Source organism: Meriones unguiculatus, chromosome 7 (assembly GCF_030254825.1).
Source record: "Meriones unguiculatus strain TT.TT164.6M chromosome 7, Bangor_MerUng_6.1, whole genome shotgun sequence".
NCBI classification, from domain to species: domain Eukaryota; kingdom Metazoa; phylum Chordata; class Mammalia; order Rodentia; family Muridae; genus Meriones; species Meriones unguiculatus.
The window spans coordinates 78,123,672-78,141,423 of record NC_083355.1 but is presented as its reverse complement, the minus strand read 5'-3'; the positions used below and the strand labels follow the sequence as shown (position 1 = coordinate 78,141,423).

At 45.1% G+C, this 17,752-nt stretch overlaps 1 protein-coding gene across 3 annotated transcripts in view; it reads right to left on the bottom strand.

Moving 5' to 3' along the window:
- The window catches only part of Frmd6 (FERM domain containing 6), a 72,810-nt gene extending 64,401 nt beyond the window's left edge, over positions 1-8,409 (bottom strand). For 2 of the 3 annotated variants that reach the window (XM_021642631.2, XM_021642632.2), the window contains exon 1: positions 8,295-8,409. The gene's annotated coding sequence lies outside the window, so the exon portion shown is untranslated. The remainder of the gene's footprint in view (positions 1-8,294) is intronic. The other variant, XM_060387620.1, reaches the window with a different exon arrangement.
- Between the last annotated feature and the right edge of the window lie 9,343 nt (positions 8,410-17,752).

The following is a 17,752-nucleotide window of genomic DNA, read 5'->3' as shown; positions in this document are numbered from 1 at the left end:
CCAACTGAGCACTTACCTAGAAACAGCTAATCCTGTTCCCTGTGCAAGTATTTCACTGCCCAGGCAGAAACGCAGTACTTTGGCAGGAATTGCAGAGGTTACCTGGCACAGTTCTGAACTCTTCATAAAACCTACCTTCTGTTAGGCTTGGTGCACACGTTTGAAGGGTTCAGTTTACTAAAGTCTGAGGTTTTCAGAGTCCATAGACAGGAACAGGTCATATGAGGTAGCACCCCACCCCCAAGGAAGAGAAGAGAGTGATACATTCAGATTCATCGATACAGCGCGATTCATCGTGGCCTATAGCTCGTAATTACGCTGTTTAGATGTAAATGTACCTTCCCAGTGTGCTTAAGCTAGGTTCCCCTGGCTTAAATGCTTCCTCTGAAACTTTCGGACTATTAATTTCCTTTGAATGAATGGTTTTAAAAATCTTAAACTTTGGGCCCAAAAACAGAAAGTCATTAAGGGGTTTGGCTCATCGTATATAAACACACATTCTCTCTCTTACACACTCCCTCTCTCTGTGTAGTAAACAATTGGTCATACCAGTATGGGGCTTTCTTTCTTTAAAAAGGTTCATGGGAAATTCGGCAGGGTGTATGAGCAGAAAGCGGGGTCCTTTGCTACTCTTAAGTTTGAAAGTACTTTACCCAATATTAATGACCATGAAGAGAATTATTTTTAATATCTCGATTCACTTTTTTGATATCTGTAAAAAGCAAAAAACAAAAAACAAAAAAAACAATTAGGGGAGAAATGGGGAGAACTGGAAAACTTCTTCCCATCAGTTAGTGATCAGTAGGAAAGGCCAGCTGTTCCTGTGACAGCAACACAAACTGCCCAATATCTGAACAGAGACCACTGGCAGTTAATCTTTCTGTCACCCATCATTCCACAGAAGAGAAGGAAAGGCAAAGTGCAAGTAATTTCTCCAGTTATCCAACGGAGAACAGAGTGTAGGTTCCAGGAGTGACTTCAAAGCTACCCAATGGAATCCGGGTCAGCATATTCAAGACTGTTCAAAACGCCAGCCCCTTCAAGACTGTTCAAAACGCCAGCCCCCTATGAAGATGAATGAATGAAGAAAATTTGGTCTCTCTTCCAAATTCATCTGCTGGTCTTCCCAACAGATGAATGAATGAAGAAAATTTGGTCTCTCTCTCTCTGTTTTACTTAATCACAAAGTAAATGATTTGCAGGGATTTGGATATTTCCATATTGAGATTAAACCAAATTCAAAACGATATATGCCACAGTTTCTTTAATATGTGGTTCCTAGATTTCACATACACATATAAAATCATTTATATGTGAGTATGTGTGATATGAAAACAGAAGCAAGAATAGCTGGATAAGGGAAGGGCATGAGCGAGGAAGAGCGAACACAGCCAAATCACATAATACATTTGATTGAAAACATCTTTTGAAACCTATCATCGCTATGTAAAATGAATACATGCCACTTAAAAAAATCATCCTCATCGGCTGGCCAGTGGTGGTGCATGCCTTTAATCCCAGCACAGAGGCAGGAAGATCTCTGTGAGTTCCAGGGCAGCCAGGGTTACACAGAGAAACCTTGTCTCAGAAAAACAAACAGAAATCCTCATCTTACATCTCACTTCCCTGCCTCACTTCCATACATTCCTCAAGCTGTAATATCCCTTCCTCTTGTAACTTTATTGAGCCGCATGTCAGGGCTGTAGATCTTTGGTCAGCATATCTGAACATTTTCCCAAGATTATACATGATGAAATTTTGCTGTTGAAAGTAGTATCTTATTCCAACAAGGCTGCTGATGACATACTCTTATATTTAAAATTTCTGCAATTTTACCACCCACTAGCACTTTTTTAATGAGCCTAAGCTGAAATGTTAGGCCTTGTCTGGAACCATGAAAATGTCCTCTATTCTTCAGGGAGACACAAAAGTCTGTGCATACTTTGCAAGCTCTTGGCTTTATCCACGGGGTCTCTTAGTGAGAGCACAATCCCAGGCTTCCTGCGGCTGACCACAGCACTAAACATCAGAATCTCAGCTCTGTTTTTGGTAAAGACTGGATGCCTCTGAGCCTATTTGCTTGCTGGAGGAGAAGACGCAGACGGAGGAAAACTGTAGAGAGGGGAAAAGCATAAACACAGGAATCCATTGAACCTAGAGATGGAGACTTGTGAAATGAGAGTCCATCTTGGGCCACTTAGGATCAGTAAGACAAGTTAACAGGGGCTTCAAGATCCCCACTCAGTGGAGTTTCACAGAGAGATGGCTCAGTGGTTAAGAGTACTGGCTGCTCTTCCAGAGGACCCTGGCTCAATCCCCAGCACCCCCATGGCAGCTCACAACTGTCTATAACTCCAGTTCTAGGGGATATGACACCCTCACACAGGCATCCATGCAAGCAAAATAGTAATACAAACTAACTAAATAAATCATTAAAAAAACAAAACAAACAAACAGATACAACACAGCATTTGCAATCCAACGTCTCACTGGCCAGCCTAGAAAGGAGGATGAGACAAGGAAGAGTAATCCCAATAGTTCAGTGTGAAGGGCCCCAGTGGAGGGGGGAGGAGCAGCTGAGATTCCATCTTGCTACAGATCCAATTTGACTGATGGGTCAGAGTATCTGAGCAGATCCCCCATAGCACTATGGAGTGAGTCAGAACAGGGCAGTCATCCTCTAGGCATAGATGAGCCTCCAGGCATAGATCAGGATGAGAAATCTTGCGTTCCAGCCCCGTGGTCCCCCTGCAGGACAAAACCTGCACTGCCCTGGGCAGCAGCCCCGCCAGTGTAGTCGTTGGCTGGACTACATCAGGTCCCAGGAAGCTTCCACGGTGGCATGGTCATTAGGGTGAGACTTGGAATGAGTCATTCCACTCTATACACATGATGGGCTAGCTGATGGGTCACCTAAGGCCCCTTTACTGTCTTCAGCGCTTAGCTCAAGTCAGGCACTGCCTAGCTGAGACATTCCAACATGCTGGAGTTCCATGGCGAACCTTCAGAAATGTTCCTGTTGCCTTTGCCGTTTTTTTTTTCCTTTATTTGCTTATAATCTTAAGATTATACTCTCAATTGTGAAGTACTCAAAAAAATTTTTTGAGCCACCAAAAGATTAGTCACTACCTATTAGCCTCACATTGCCCAGCTGTTAACAGAGTGGAGGAATGGACATTCTAATGAAAATAAAAGCTAAAGAACCACCACGACCTACATCAGTTCCCATGTGTAATGTGACACTGGGCTAAGGAAGACATACCACCTAACCCCCAAAGGGAAAATACACACGAAAAGTACACGACCTCTATTTGATTGCATTTAGATGAAGTCTGAGAACAGATGAACACTAACCTATTAGATAAGAAGTCAGAACAGTGGCCACCCGTGGATCGGGTCACTCTGTGCCAGCTGATTCTGAGCTGTGCACATCTCTGGTTACATATAACAAGTGGACAACAGATTCAAAGAGGGAAAGCAGCAAGGACCCAAAGGTGCGAAAGAAAGCCAGGCAGCCGCTGCACTGAAACTGTGCAGCACAGGCTATTTCCTGTAGGGAGAATATTAATTACATTTCATTTAACTCGGCCAGAGAGCCAGCTCCTGAGTTTGCTTTACTTTGGGGAAGCCTTTCTCTCTCACATGAGACTGCAGATGTACGCTATAAAATATTGTTTTATATGAGTCATAAGAACACTGGAGCGTCTGAGCTTACCCCAGGATAATCCACTCAGGAGACTCCGAATCTAAGTTGATGCTTTTGATTGAATCTTGTACTGTGCACACATTATACGATCACCTGGGTAATGCCTGGATCTCTCCCTTGTTTCTTACTGTTTGAACTCTGCCACAATGGCATGCAGGCGGGGAAAGAAAAGCAAGAAAATGCTGAGCTGGAAAATGCCAGGGAAGCCCCAGGTAAACACTGCCCTTTCCTTAGGACTACAGTTGGTTCATCTGTGAATTTGTTTCAACACATTTTTCTCTTCCTGGAACAACACAGCTAGCTGCCAGATCAGTTATTTTCTTCCCCCTTCTCAGTGTTCTGTAATCCTTCTTTGATCAATACGATATGTTGCATGATCCCTCCACGTGAGGCATGTAAAGTGGCCATATGCAAACTTGCACCACGAAATCATGAAAGATAATGAGATGTAGAGAGAGCTCCCACCCCAAACCTTCTAATAATAGCAGCCATTACTGCTGAAGAACAGTTAGGTCCCACAGTTTTTATCAACCATGTATTAATAGCTTTCCCAAATGCTAGAGATCAATTAAATATCTGTATAATCATTAGCATTTACACACAGTTTCCATTCTTTAAAACAGGAGGTGGCTGGGTAAGGGGTGGGCAATAATGGCATTCAGCCCCTACACATTACTTAACAGCAAACTAGGGAGTCTACGTTAAGTAGAGCAAGGTTTCCAGGACAACAATCGGCAGCCCCAACCCAGGCTGTATACAGACCCTAGGCACATCAATTCCAAATCTGCCCTTTGCCCAGCTAGGAAAGATATTATTCTTTTAATTTCTACCTTCAAATAGAAAGTGCTCCCTACTTCAGTGTTGATTTTCACTATTTATCCTTCCAAGTTTAAATTCTCCGTGTAACCCAGTGCTCAGTGCTCAGCTACCTAGTTCCTCTCCAATTATCCCTTTACCTTGTTTCTTCTTATTTATATAGGTCAACAAAGCCTCTTCCCCAGGACAATGTACAAACATAAAAGCCCTTTCAACTAGCCCTTACCCATCAAAGTTTAGCAACTGAAGCCCGTAATTCTACTTTTCCTATTTAGCTTTAGAGAATTAAAATTTCACTACCCATGAAATTCCTTTCACAGAGATCTCCTGTTTTGTACACAACCAGAAGATAGTAAAGTTATAAAATGTGTAATTATGCAATCATACAAAAGCTGGATGTGGTGGCTCAAGCCTTTAATTCCAGCATCTTAGCACTAGGAGGCAGAGGCACGTAGATCTCTGTGAGTTTGAGGCTAGCCTGGTTGACATAGGACAGTCAGAGTTACATAGTGAGACCCTGTCTCAAAAAAACAAAACAAAACCAACCAAAAAGAAAACAAACAAACCAACCATACCAAACCAACAAAACTGCCAAAAGCTCCACAAAGACTTCCTTAAAAACACTTGGTTGGAAATGTGCAAATAAGAGTTCTTTTAAATCAGGTGTTAGAGAGTCTTAGTTAGAAATATATCAGTCTGGTCCACTGTGGTGGTGCATGTCTTTAATCCGAGCACTGAGCAGGCAGAGGCAAGCAGATCTCTGGGAGTTCAAGGCCAGCCTGGTCTACAAATTGAGTTCCAGGATAGCCAGGGCTGTTACATAGAAGAACCCTGTCTGGAAAAATAAACAAACCAATCTTCTCTGCTAAATTGTACTCATTTGGAGTAAGAAGGGGACAGAATGCACTTGAAGCCACAAACTCTTACAGCTGAGTTCTACTGAAGACTGTAAACACCTGAAACTGGCCCCCTTTTTTTCTGTTAAAAAAAAAAAAAAAGGAAAAAGGAAAGCTAGAATCAGATACCTAAAGCCTTTTAAGGCTAGCTTCCTAACTACTACCCATCTCCTGTTTTCATACGCTCTGGGGCACGATGAGGCTTCTATCAGGGATAGCAAGAAAATGACCCTCTCTGCATATGTGCAGAAAGGTTTCTATTCTGGAGAAGATTTAAAATAACATTAAAGTGACTTTGGAGAAAGCCCATGAAATTCAGACTTTGGGATAATTTGTGGATGCCATCTGGGATCCAGGCAGCCTCATCAACAAAAGGGAAACTTGTTGAGATCATCCAAACCTAAAATTCACATACATTTTGACATCTGGACTGAATTAATCTTTTCTTGGTACTGGCTTTCATGTAATAAAATAATTGTTTGCAGGTTTTATTAAAAAAAAAACAGCTTTAGAAATCAAAATGTATTAACATCCAAGTTGGAAACTACAAAGAATTCCTTTATCAGAAAGTTGTGAGACAGGAGTCATTTACACAAAACCTGAGGGCTCAGTCAAAAACAATTCTATTTGAAACTTGCATTCCAGGCAACTGCCACAAAAGGCTATACAGCCCCATTATGTCATAAGTTCTGAAAGCCAAAAGCTTTATAAGCATAGTTAAATGCGGAATGGTCTACAACAACCCCCAAGCCCGCCGGCCCGGTTGAATGACAGATTTTTAAAAACCTATAGCACACTGGCATTTTGCTTTAAAAGCAGGGCATCCAGCCTGCCCATGCTGCGTTCAGGCACCTTCCTGCAAAGCCAGGGGGTGTCTTAAATCTACGCGCTCAAACTAGGTACTTGAAGCTGGTGTCTAACCCCTGTTAACCCCTAAAGGAAGGGATGGAAAAAACAGAAAAATTTCCCTGTCTCATAATGTTTTCAGCCCTCTGAGAACTGTCCATTACTGTGGCCCATCAGCGTCAGATCACAGGTATTGGTGCAAACAACTCAAAGCTGGTGAAAGAGAAAGAGAGAGAAAGAGAGAGAAAGAGAGAGAGAGAGAGAGAGAGAGAGAGAGAGAGAGAGAGAGAGTGGTGTCTTATTACAGTCAGTCTGCTTTCTGGAAAAGATATCCTGCAGATAACTTGATATGGGATATTCCCTGGGGGACCCTCTCCATCTAATAATCTACCGAAGGTCTACTTTACTATGAAATACGAAGTCAGTATGTTTACAAACACACCTCTCCCCTAAGAACCCCACACTTCAATGTCAACTGCCTCCAACTGTGGAGTACTCGCATTTCTACGGTAAAACTGTAATTTCTCAAAACCACACCCAAGGAAAATGATTAGGTGCTAGAAGTTTTACTACAAAGGACCGGAGCAAAAGGCATCTGTTTCCCTGCCCTTTTCTGCTCGCTTCCCCTCCCCCACTCTCCATCCTGCAAGCCATTTGTAGGTCTTGGCTGTAAAAACTTTCTACAGTCTCAATGCTCTAGATTCGGGATATGAATAAACAAACAAACAAACAAACAAACAAACAAAAAACCCTCTTTTTCATCCTTTTAACAATGGTGGGCCTAAATTTATGCACTGTTTTTAAGAAGAAAACCCAAAAGTCACAAGCCTTTTAAATGACAGATGTAGTACGGAAAAATTTCCCCGGAGTTTTTTGATGCTGTGAAATATCAACTCCCTGAAACCACAGAAAGGAAATGACTTACATTCTTTGAAAATGAAGCCACTAGCAGCTTTCTCCAAAAGCATTCTTTAATCCCCAAACTACACCCTGTGGCAACATGGGGTATTTCGTGCAAAAACTAAGTAGATGCTTAGACATCACCGGATCCTAAAAGAGGAGGGAATCACGCGTGGAAAATCTCGCAAGGTACACTTACACATTCAAAAGGTGCCGCGAATCCTTGCGCAAATTTTCCTTCCCCGCTGTGGGCACTACACAGCTCCTGAGGGCAACGCTGGCAAAACAGACTAGCTGCTTAAATAAATAAATAAACATCCCCCCCCCAAAGGTGTAAGGGGGCCAGTGAGGTAGTATCTTCCGACACTAGCCACGGAACTGTACGGTTTGAAAATTGTGCCAGCTTTCATTTCAACTTTAAATGTGCTTGTTTTGACAGCTTCCCATCTACCTCTGCCTTTAAGAAATAGCTCCACCATTAGGCTAAGCCATCCTGGAACTCCAAGTGCTGTTTTAATCCTGGAGACCTCACATGGGTGGCCCCCAGCTGTCCACGTCCCCGCCTTTCCGGAGGGGAGGGTAGTGGTCTCCTTTGCCTGGCGGGGTGAAGTTCCTCCAGAAACCCAAATTCTGCAGGCCGCACCCCCTTCCTCGTGTGTCCCCCTAGGCCCCCTTCAAGGGTTTCCCACAGTAGAAACTGGCGGGGACCCCGGACGGCCGCGCTGCGGTGCCTTCCCAAAGCTGGCTGCCCGGCCTGCGCGCACAACAGGCAGTACCGCGCATCGCTCGGTACTCAGGGCTGGTCCCAGCTAGTCACAGACGGGGCGCCAGGGGCATGCGCCCCTCGAGCGAGCTCGGGTCCGGGAGATCGCGGCCCCAGCTCCGCTCCACCCCCGCGGCCGCGGCTGCCCCGGGGCCCCAGCCTCCCGCCCCGGCGTGGGCGAGCTCCGACTCGCGGAGAGGCGACCTGCCCGCCCGGTGCTCGACGCCCAGAGCCCCGTGAGAGAGAAGAAAAGAGGCGACCAGCACCACCGGGCACCGCGCTATAGACCGGCAGGGGGCACAGCGACGGCCGGGGCGCGCCGTCCCAGAAAGGGGGCCGGCAGGCCGGCGCCCGCTCCCGCGCGTACCTCCAAAGTCGCCAGCGCCGGGCGTCCGACTCGGAACCCGCGTCTGCTCCAGCGGCGCCGAGCCTGCTCGCTGCCTCCAGCCCTTCTGCCGCCGCCAGACCAGCGCCGCGGCCGCCCCGCCCCCCGCCCACGCCTTCCGCTCCGCCCCCTCGAGTCCACGCCCACGGCCAGCCCTGGGCACGCCCCCTCGGCCCGAGGCCACGCCTAGCCCCGACTTGGAGGCGGAGACGGAGCAGCGGAAGAAACTGAGAGCTGGGGCGGGGTGGGGTGGGGGGAGGTGGATCGCGGCTGCACGTGGAGCGCTGCCCTCCCCACCCCGCCCTGCCCCGGACCCAACCAAGAGTTGCGGAGGGACCTGAGGGCGAGGGGTCGCGGAGGAAGCCGTCCCTCCTCTAGGCCTCGGCTGACCGAGCCTGACTCCAGTGGATCTGATGGGGTGGACTCGCTTACGCACGCCTTTTCCTATACGGCAGAGGCTAACAGACGCTCGGCTCCCCGTCTCGGTCGGAATGGTCTCCTCCGCTCTGCCCCCGCACCCCCTAGTCCCTGGGCGCTCCCTCGTAGGCCTGGACGGGTTGCCTGGGGGCGGCTGTTTGACCTGAGCTCCCGTTTGATAATTCAGGACAAAACAGGGGCGGCCACTCCGAGGAGAGGCGGTCCCCGGTGGAGGAGACTCCGTGACTTCTCGGTCCCCTCCTGTCCCGCGCCCACCTCGCCCTCACTGTTTTATCCTACGTGCGGTCTGTGTGCGCCGCCCCAAGCCCATCCGCCCCTGCTCAGTCTGTCTCTCCAGGTTGAAACAGCTCCTGCTTGTGTCCCCCAAAATGATGCTGGTCCTTGGTTGTTGAAAGGTGGCCCGGTGGCCCGTGAGGGATGCCAAAGGCAGCAGGAAGTGATTTCATTAGTCCTGAAGACCCCAGCAGGGCACGCAGGTTTCTTTGCTCCGTTGGCAGCCGGATGGAGAAGTGAAGTCCCCTTCTCTCGTCTGCACCCATGCGGACCTGCCTCGGGGCTTGGCAGCACAGGGAGAGCGACCCCAACTGGCCACGAGGCTTGCCACCCACTGAGCTAGGAGCTTCTGGGTCTGTTCTGTAGGTGTTGCTGCTCCGGTGACGGGGGAGGGGTGGGGCTCTGTGTGTCTAGCTTTCCCAGGTAGGTGCAGACACCCGAGAAAGGACAAGTGACACCCTTGGAAGCTAGCTTTGAAATAGTCCTCTTCTTTCAATCCATACATAGCTATAGGTTGCTTATTGATTGAATACGCGTGCCTTATCTGTGTGACTTGTTTTCCTGGCGAAAGTCAATTTAGGAACCCTAAATTACAGATGCTTGTAACGGTTAGCTTCTGTCTTAGTTAGGGTTTCTGTTGCTGTGATTAAACACCGTGACCAAAAGCAAAGGGTTTATTTCAGCTTACGACTCTCAGGCCACACTCCATAGCTGAGGGAAGTCAGGGCAGGAACTCAGTGCAGGAACCTGGCATCTGGAGCTGACTGATGCCTTGGGAGAATGGTGCTCACTGGCTGGGCTCAGTTTGCTTTCTTAGAGTACCCAGGACTACCAACCCAGGGCTGCCATCCCTCCTCCCCCCAACACACACGTGACCTGAGCCCTCTGACATCAATCATCAGTCAAGAAAATTCACAGAAGGCCAATGTGGTTGGGGATAGTTTCTCAGTTGAGGTTCCCCCTTCCCAAATGACCTAGCTTGCATCAAGTTGACATAAAAACTAGCCATCACACCACCTCAATCGCCTTTCCATTTTGGAGACCGTAAATATTAAGTTGCCTCTGACTTCCATGCCTGAGCATGTACACAAAAGTCTTTTTCGCTCATTTCTTATACTTACTCTGGCTGGGTACAAATTAGGTATTAGTTGGTAACAATTTGACATCTAATGAAATAGCCCAACATTTATTGCGCATGATAAATGAGAAACATATTACTATTTTGGAAACTAGTTCCTAAATCTGATTTTTTTTCAGGTTTCTTGTACCAAAAACTAGCAGAGAAAAAACAAAACAAAACATCGTATTGTTATATTGTGAAACATAACTGCAATTAGGAAACAATTAGGCAACCCAAAAAAACAAAGTATTTTAAATAGCTTTTTTTGAAAAAAAAAAAAAAAAAAAAAAAAAAAAAAGAGGGGGGTGTTTAAGATTGGATTTATTGTCCAGGGCTAGACTGTGGTAAAATTTACTATGTGAATTTTTTTTTTCTGAATTCATATTAACAACGTGAAGAGCACAGTAATCACTCTTACATGATATAGTTTGTAAACTATTTCAAACTTTCTAAATCAGTTTTTAAACTCCTGCAACTTAAAATGCCACTCGGAAGCAATAAAGCAATACATAATCCACTAAAGATAGAAAGGGGACTGAGAAAGGGTGCGTTTCTTACCCCAGGATACGGTTTTTAATGGTGCTCCTTACAAAGGGGAATGCGGTTCAGTATGTAGTCCAGTTTTATCCTTTGATGCTGGGATCTAGTTTATTTTTACTGGTACAGTGAGATGTTTCTCTAAAGTGGAATACTTCACCAGTGACTTATTCTGTGCATCTTAAATTATTACTTTTCCTGAAGCATTTAAGTATTAGCACGATACATTTTTAGTTTTGTTTTTCTTTGGCTCTATTCCATGGATGTCTGAAGTACCCCCACCAAAGGAGCATAGGGTTAGTTCTAGAGTTTAAAGATAAAAACACTCGTGAATCTCATAGCAGACTGGGAGAATAGGCAGACTGTTAGTCCCAGTGCTGAGGTGGAGCTGCTCTGGAGGAATAGTGCGAAGGCCTGGAACCTTCAGGAAGAATGTTAGACTTCCCCGGGAACAGAAGTTTGTCTGGGAATCAGTTTGTTCCGGAAGTTCTTCTCAAAGCCGTCAGCATACTGGGATCATCTAGGGACTTAAAAAAACTAGCAATGAGTATGTTCTAGGTCCGGACTATAACCTTGGCTTTGGAATATTTTTAATACACCCTACATTACATGAAGAAATACTTGGGGCCAGGAGTTAAAGTGTCTCATGTAGGGTCACAGAATGAGGGAGTATCCAGAAGCACTCCTTGCTTTTAAAACATGACAAGAATAGAGCTTACTCCTGAAAGTCAAGAGGCTTGTGGGTTTAGTGTATTTATTTGTTTATTTCTAACAAGGTCTTGCTATATTCCTGACTAGCTTCAACTTGTGGCAGTTCTCCTTTTTCTGACTCTTGATGGCTGGCAGAGCAATCAAGGATTCAAGAACTGAAACACTACTCTGGGTCAAGATCCATTAGATAGAGGAACCTGTCCCCACTCTGCTCTGCACTTTTCTGCAGTGAGCCCTCCTGCTGTCCTCCGTCATCTCACACACAATGGGAAGCCTCACTGTAAGACAGCAGTCCTGTCTTCACAGGTGGTTCCTCAAGTGCGCTTGAGTTAGCAGGGTCCCTTCAGCTAGCCCTGCTGTGGCCACTGTGACTTGCAGCTCCTAGAGCTCAGAGCCATCCTCCATCCCGGGCCACAGCTCTGCAGGAAAGAAGGGCTGGCCAGGGCCCTCCTGGCCTTATCCACAGAGCCTTTCTTATAACTCCATATATTTGAACATTATAGTTTTCCAGAGACCATGATGTTTGTGGTAAAAACCAACCATTCAGACTGTGTCCTATATCTTTGTACATGCTGTATCAAACCAAACCTTGCCCCTCAGTAATCAGGGTAGCCTACTTTTAAATATTTCCTCAAATATTAATTAGTAAAGTCAAGCACGGTTTTGGATGCCTATAATCCCAGTTCTTGAGAGGCCGAGGCAGGAAGACCACTGAATTCAAGAACTACACTGGTTGCCTAGGAAGACCCTGCCTCAAAACAAAACTTGGTAAGCAAGTGAGAATTTAATGGAATTGGTTTCCACTTCTGTGCTGCTAAACCGGATAAGGGTAAGTCTTCTGAACTATATTGCTCAAGGGTGTGTAGCCCTCTTAATTAATCACTGGTGCCTAGTACAGAGTATATTCTGTTTATTCTGTGAGCATATGGCCCATGCTGGATCAGCACGTGTGTGTGTGTGTGTGTGTGTGTGTTGCAGCTCAAGGGACGATCACAGCTCAAAACGTAAATGGTGTGTGGGTTTTACTGAACACAGGTCTCTTTTACGACATAAAGTAAAACGGTCCCAAATCACATGAGTTGAGACTGTCTATATTTAAATTTCCGAGTAGGTGCTCCTGGTAGAATAACTAGATAGATTAAATACCTGAAATCCACCTTTCCAACCTGCTCACTGAAGTCTCTTTCAGTGATTTTATTTTGCAGAGCGCGGTGATGAACCGGATGGGATCAGAAAGAGGATGTTTTAAATGATCAGGTGTGAGAGCCAGCATGGAAATGCCATGCAATTTGAGTCTGTGTGTCATCATTTGTCTTTTATCAGCTACACAGACACTTAAACCTTAGAATAGGATTTAAATAATTTCATTTACAGTGTATTTTAGTGCTTTAAAAATGAATCTCAATAATCACCACAAAGAAATACGAGCTTAATTTCCACGACCTTCAACCAATATGATGAATAGTCTTTAATTTTGGAAAAGTTTTCTTTAAAAACAAGTATGTCAAAGCATTGACTTCTCTCGTAGACCGGAAATTAGATTTCAGCATTAAAATATACTGTGAATCCCTCCAAAACTTAGAGTACATAATAGATACGGAACTCATCTTTAACTGTTCACATATTATTCTGGTGTCTAGAAAGCATGTTTATGGGATGGGATTGTTTACTATAAAATATGTGATTTGGAAAATGTTCACCTAGCTAATGTGCATCACACTTTAATCCCAAACAATAAATTCAATTTTAAAATATTTTTTAAAACTTGTGTATAATATTTTGTTCTTTTGGTTTTCTATACATGTATTCCTTACCTAAAAATGCATAAAGCCTGAGGCAGCAAAGCCCAGCACTTAGGAGTCAGAGAAAGGAAGAGAATTAGCCTTCAAGTTGAGGCCAGTCAGAAATACATAGCAAAATTTCATAAAAAAAAAAAAAAAAAGGCAAAGTTTGGTTTAATACAGCATGTACAAGGATATAGGACACAGTCTGTAAGGTTAGTTTTTACCTCAAACATCACGGTCTTTGGAAAACCAAAATGTTCAAATACTACAGAGTTAGGAGAAGAAAGGCTCCATGGATAAGGCCAGGAGGGCCCTGGCCAGCCCTTCTTTCCTGCAGAGCTGTGGCCCGGGATGGAGGATGGCTCTGAGCTCTAGGAGCTGCAAGTCACAGTGGCCACAGCAGGGCTAGCTGAAGGGACCCTGCTAACTCAAGCGCACTTGAGGAACCACCTGTGAAGACAGGACTGCTGTCTTACAGTGAGGCTTCCCATGTGTGTGAGATGATGGAGGACAGCAGGAGGGCTCACTGCAGAAAAGTGCAGAGCAGAGTGGGGACAGATTCTGCACAGTGTGCAGCGTGAATTTCGCTGGTGTTTGACATTTGTGTCTATCCAGAGTAGTGTCTCAGCTCTTGATTGCTCTCTGAAGAGCTGAAGGAAAACGCACCCCACGGATGGGTGACACTTGCGCCTGGAGTGAGATTAGAGGAGAGATGGGAGGGAGCAGAGCTGGTCACTGATTCCTCAGCCTGATTTACGCTGCAGGCAAGTCCTGTCTTCATCTACTGTCTGACATAGGAATCCTCCAGAAGTCACTCTGAGACACAGGGTAACAGGTATCTTGGCCACTGAGGTTTTATTCGCTGTGTAATGACATCTTATCACTTTGTACCTGCAGCTGCTGAGTGGGAACAGTAGGAAAGGGAACACTGATGGTTCAGAACTTGTGTTTCCTGCTCAGTCAACGCTCCTTTTTGAGAGAACACCAGCAACAGTGCCATTTGCTGAGAGGCTGGCACAAAAGACCCCTCCCCCATCCTTTCTTAACTTGGTCACCTTGAGTAGGTTGGAAGCATAACAAGCCTGCTGCCCGACTGGCTTTCAGGGCTTAAAAAAGACTGATGCGTAAGTACAAGTGAGATATTGGTTGTTGTGGCCTCCAAGAAATACCTTGATGCCTGGCAATTGGGTTATAAAACCCGGCCGTGATGGAGAAGAAAAATGATTTGGGACATCTTTAAATTCCCAACTTTCTTCATCTGTAAGCTAGAAAGAAAGAAAGGAAGGAAGGAAGGAAAAAAGAAAGAAGGAAAGAAAGAAAGAGAAAAAGAAAGTAAGAAAGAAGGAAAGAAAGAAAGAGAAAAAGAAAGAAAGAAAGGGAAAAGAAAAAGAAAAAAAAAGTCCTCACACTAACCCAGTTTGGGTGTGAAGTTAAATTCCTAATAAAGTCTTCTACAAGCTAGGTAATGCTTACACTGTTCTCTTTTCAATGGTGGCCTATCATATCACCCTGAAGTACTTGCCTGTACACCGGTTCCTAAGGGAAGAACTCTGGTAATTATACCTTAGATCTTGAATTAGAAACCATGGTTGGGACAGAAGGCGTGCTGGGGAGATCACTGACCACTCTTCCTAGAAGACCCGGGTTTAAGTCCCAGCACCCACATGGCAGCTCACAACTGTAACTCCAAGATCTCACACCCTCACACGTACATGCAAACCAAACACCAAGGCACATAAAAAATTATATTAAAAAATCATGGATTGGGAAATTAATCTCAAAACCTCAGATGGAGGTGCTGATTTTTGGTAGGTACAGAGGCAGGAAAATATTAGGCAGTAGCTGCCTTTGAAGGTGAAATGGAAGATGCATTTGCCAGGTATACTTTTTTTTTTGAGACAGGGTTTCTCTGTGTAGCCTTGGCTTTCCTGGAGGGGTGCTGGGCGGGGATGAGTGGCACAGCACCCTTCCTCCATGTGAAGTTAGCAGAACTGCTCCACCTCTGAGTCCTTGCTATCTGTCAACCATATCCTGCCTTTCTGACTTTCCCTCTCTACCCAGACAAGGCAGCTCCCAAGCCCCTCCCAGGGCTCTCAGTTTAATCTCTCTCTTTCTTTCTCTCTCATTTCTTTTAGATTAATCTCTGGGGTAGTCTTGGGTCCAGGGCCTCTTGACCTTCTAATCCAGCTTTTCTAGCAACTCAACCATTGCTTTCCCTGCTTTTTTCCTTTAAAGTCACTGAGGAAGCCCAACAAAATCAAATAAATGAGCTGATTGGTCAGTCATGTCACCAAGACAGCAGTTCCATCAGGGTTCCCACAGACTGGGTCAGTTTCACACTCTTTCCTGCTTGGCCTGCTTTCCTGTCACAGTGACTATTTAGATGTTTCTGGACAGCATTCGCTCTCTTCCCCTCCTCTTATCCCTCCCCTTCCCTGCCTTCTCCTCACTGCATCTCTTCTCCCACCCCATCTCTCTTTTCTCCCCCCCCCACTTGCGAAACAGTCTGGGTGAGTTCACAGCTCTTTTCAGATCCCTCCTCTTGCTACTCTTCAGGGTCAATCCAGCCTTCCTCTTTATCAGTCATAGAAGAAGTTCATAAATGTGACCTTGCTGAATCCTCACAGTAGCTCTTTGAAGAAATTACCGACCTTATCCTCATTTATAGATACCCAAAGTTTTACAGAAAACCCGTTGGAAATCTGAGCTCACGTTTTTTGCTCCTCTGGTCTGTTGCCTCCAGTGCTGAGCTGGTCAGGCATTTTCTCAGGGGCAGTTACTCTCTCCACCCCAAGACTTCTCTGTAACCTGCTCCACCATGCACTGTTGAGGCATTGGCAGTTATTTAATTATTAAGTAGTATTATGTTTGATATTAAAGACAAAAGTAAATCAAAGCCCAGCATACAGAAAAGGACCCCATCCTCACTGGACCTAGAGCTTTTCCTTTGAGCTGTTGGTCTGGAACATCCAACACACCCCATCTCTGAGAGCCCTCCTTAGTCTGCAGAGCTGCTGCTGCTAAGCCGACAGAGCATGGACCTCATGCTTGACGGATGAGAGAATTTCAGTGACCAAGGGCTGCAAGTCTCTTTTTCCTTTCTTCCCTCCTTTTAATAAAAAGGTGCATACTGTGGTGTTCCCCTGTAGCCTCTACTCTCCTCATCTCAGACCCAAGAACATTCTGAAAACCAACCCTTTGCCATCACGCAGGGATTTCTCTGTTGACTTAAGGGCATTTTAAGCAAAGGAATCTTCAGGTTCATAGTTTGCCACTTCTGGTGGTCATTTGTCCTCAGAGAACATTTGGCCATGCCTAGAGAGGTGCTTTTAGCCATCCGTGGTGGGAGAAGAAGGGCGATGGTCAGGCTAGCAGGTGGAGGTCAGGGACATGGCTAAACATCCTCCAGTACCATGGACCGTGCCTACAGTGAAGATGGTTGAGAATCACTGATCTAAAAGGCAAATGTAAGCAGTAGAGTGTGCCTATGTTTTAGGGTGGGGTGGGATCCATCAGGGGACCCCGACCGAGCCTGCAGGAAGCTTGGAGCCTCGCCAGTGAAGCGGAAGCTCATGTTCTCGGGACCCACAATGTGGTATGGTAGAGATGTTGCGAACAGTTCAAACTGTGTGTGTTAAACAAGTAGCTACCGCTAAATACGTAAAGTTAAGCTTTGTTTTTATTTGCTTCTAGGGATTGAATGCAAGACCTTCCACATGGTAAGCAGGCATTCTACCACTGAGCCATATCCCCAGTCATTTAAAATTAAACTTTGCAATGATCATTGAGAGCTAGCAGAAGGTGATTGTATGAATTATATTTATCACATTCATACTGACTAATACTCTCCCTTATCTCTAGATTTCCATCATAAGACTTTAGCATTTAAGGTACAGAATACAAATGTTATATACTGAAGTATGTTGATGAGCTCAGCAAAGCAAAACATGAGAATGGTTATAAAAGGTCGAACAAATTATCTCGTGAAAGTATTGTCTGATTCCCACCTAGATTTAGTAGCCGATTTCCTTTTGACAATGTTTTCCAAATCTGGCAGTGGATCCGAACCATGTAAGAAATGATGACAAGATCGGACTCTTGATTGAAAATAACAGCAGCAGGGCTGGGGTGATGGCTAAGTGTTTAAAGGCTAGGCTCACAACCATAAAAATAAAATAACAGCAACAAGCTCCAAGTGATTCTGACAGCCATTCGTGAACACGTGGCTAGCTGGCTTGTTGAGGTTGATGCCAAAGCAAGTTTTAAATGAAGTTAAGATTTTGGGGTGTTCAATTTGAAGCTTTAAAATGCCACAGGCACTAAAGCTTTATCCCATCCTTTCTTAGGATAAAAGCACATAGGGGAGGGGAACATGTTAAGAGGTGATTCGTAATCTTTTTATCACAGTAAGGACATTGACATCATTGCAGCCAAGTCAGGTTGAGGAAGGGTTGTCTATTTTTCATTTCCTGTGATGTGAATAGAATAATCAAAATTGATTATTAATTTGGGCATTAAGAAGCTGTTCAACTAAAGATAATGAAACTAAAACTACCAGTGTCTCGGTGAATAACATA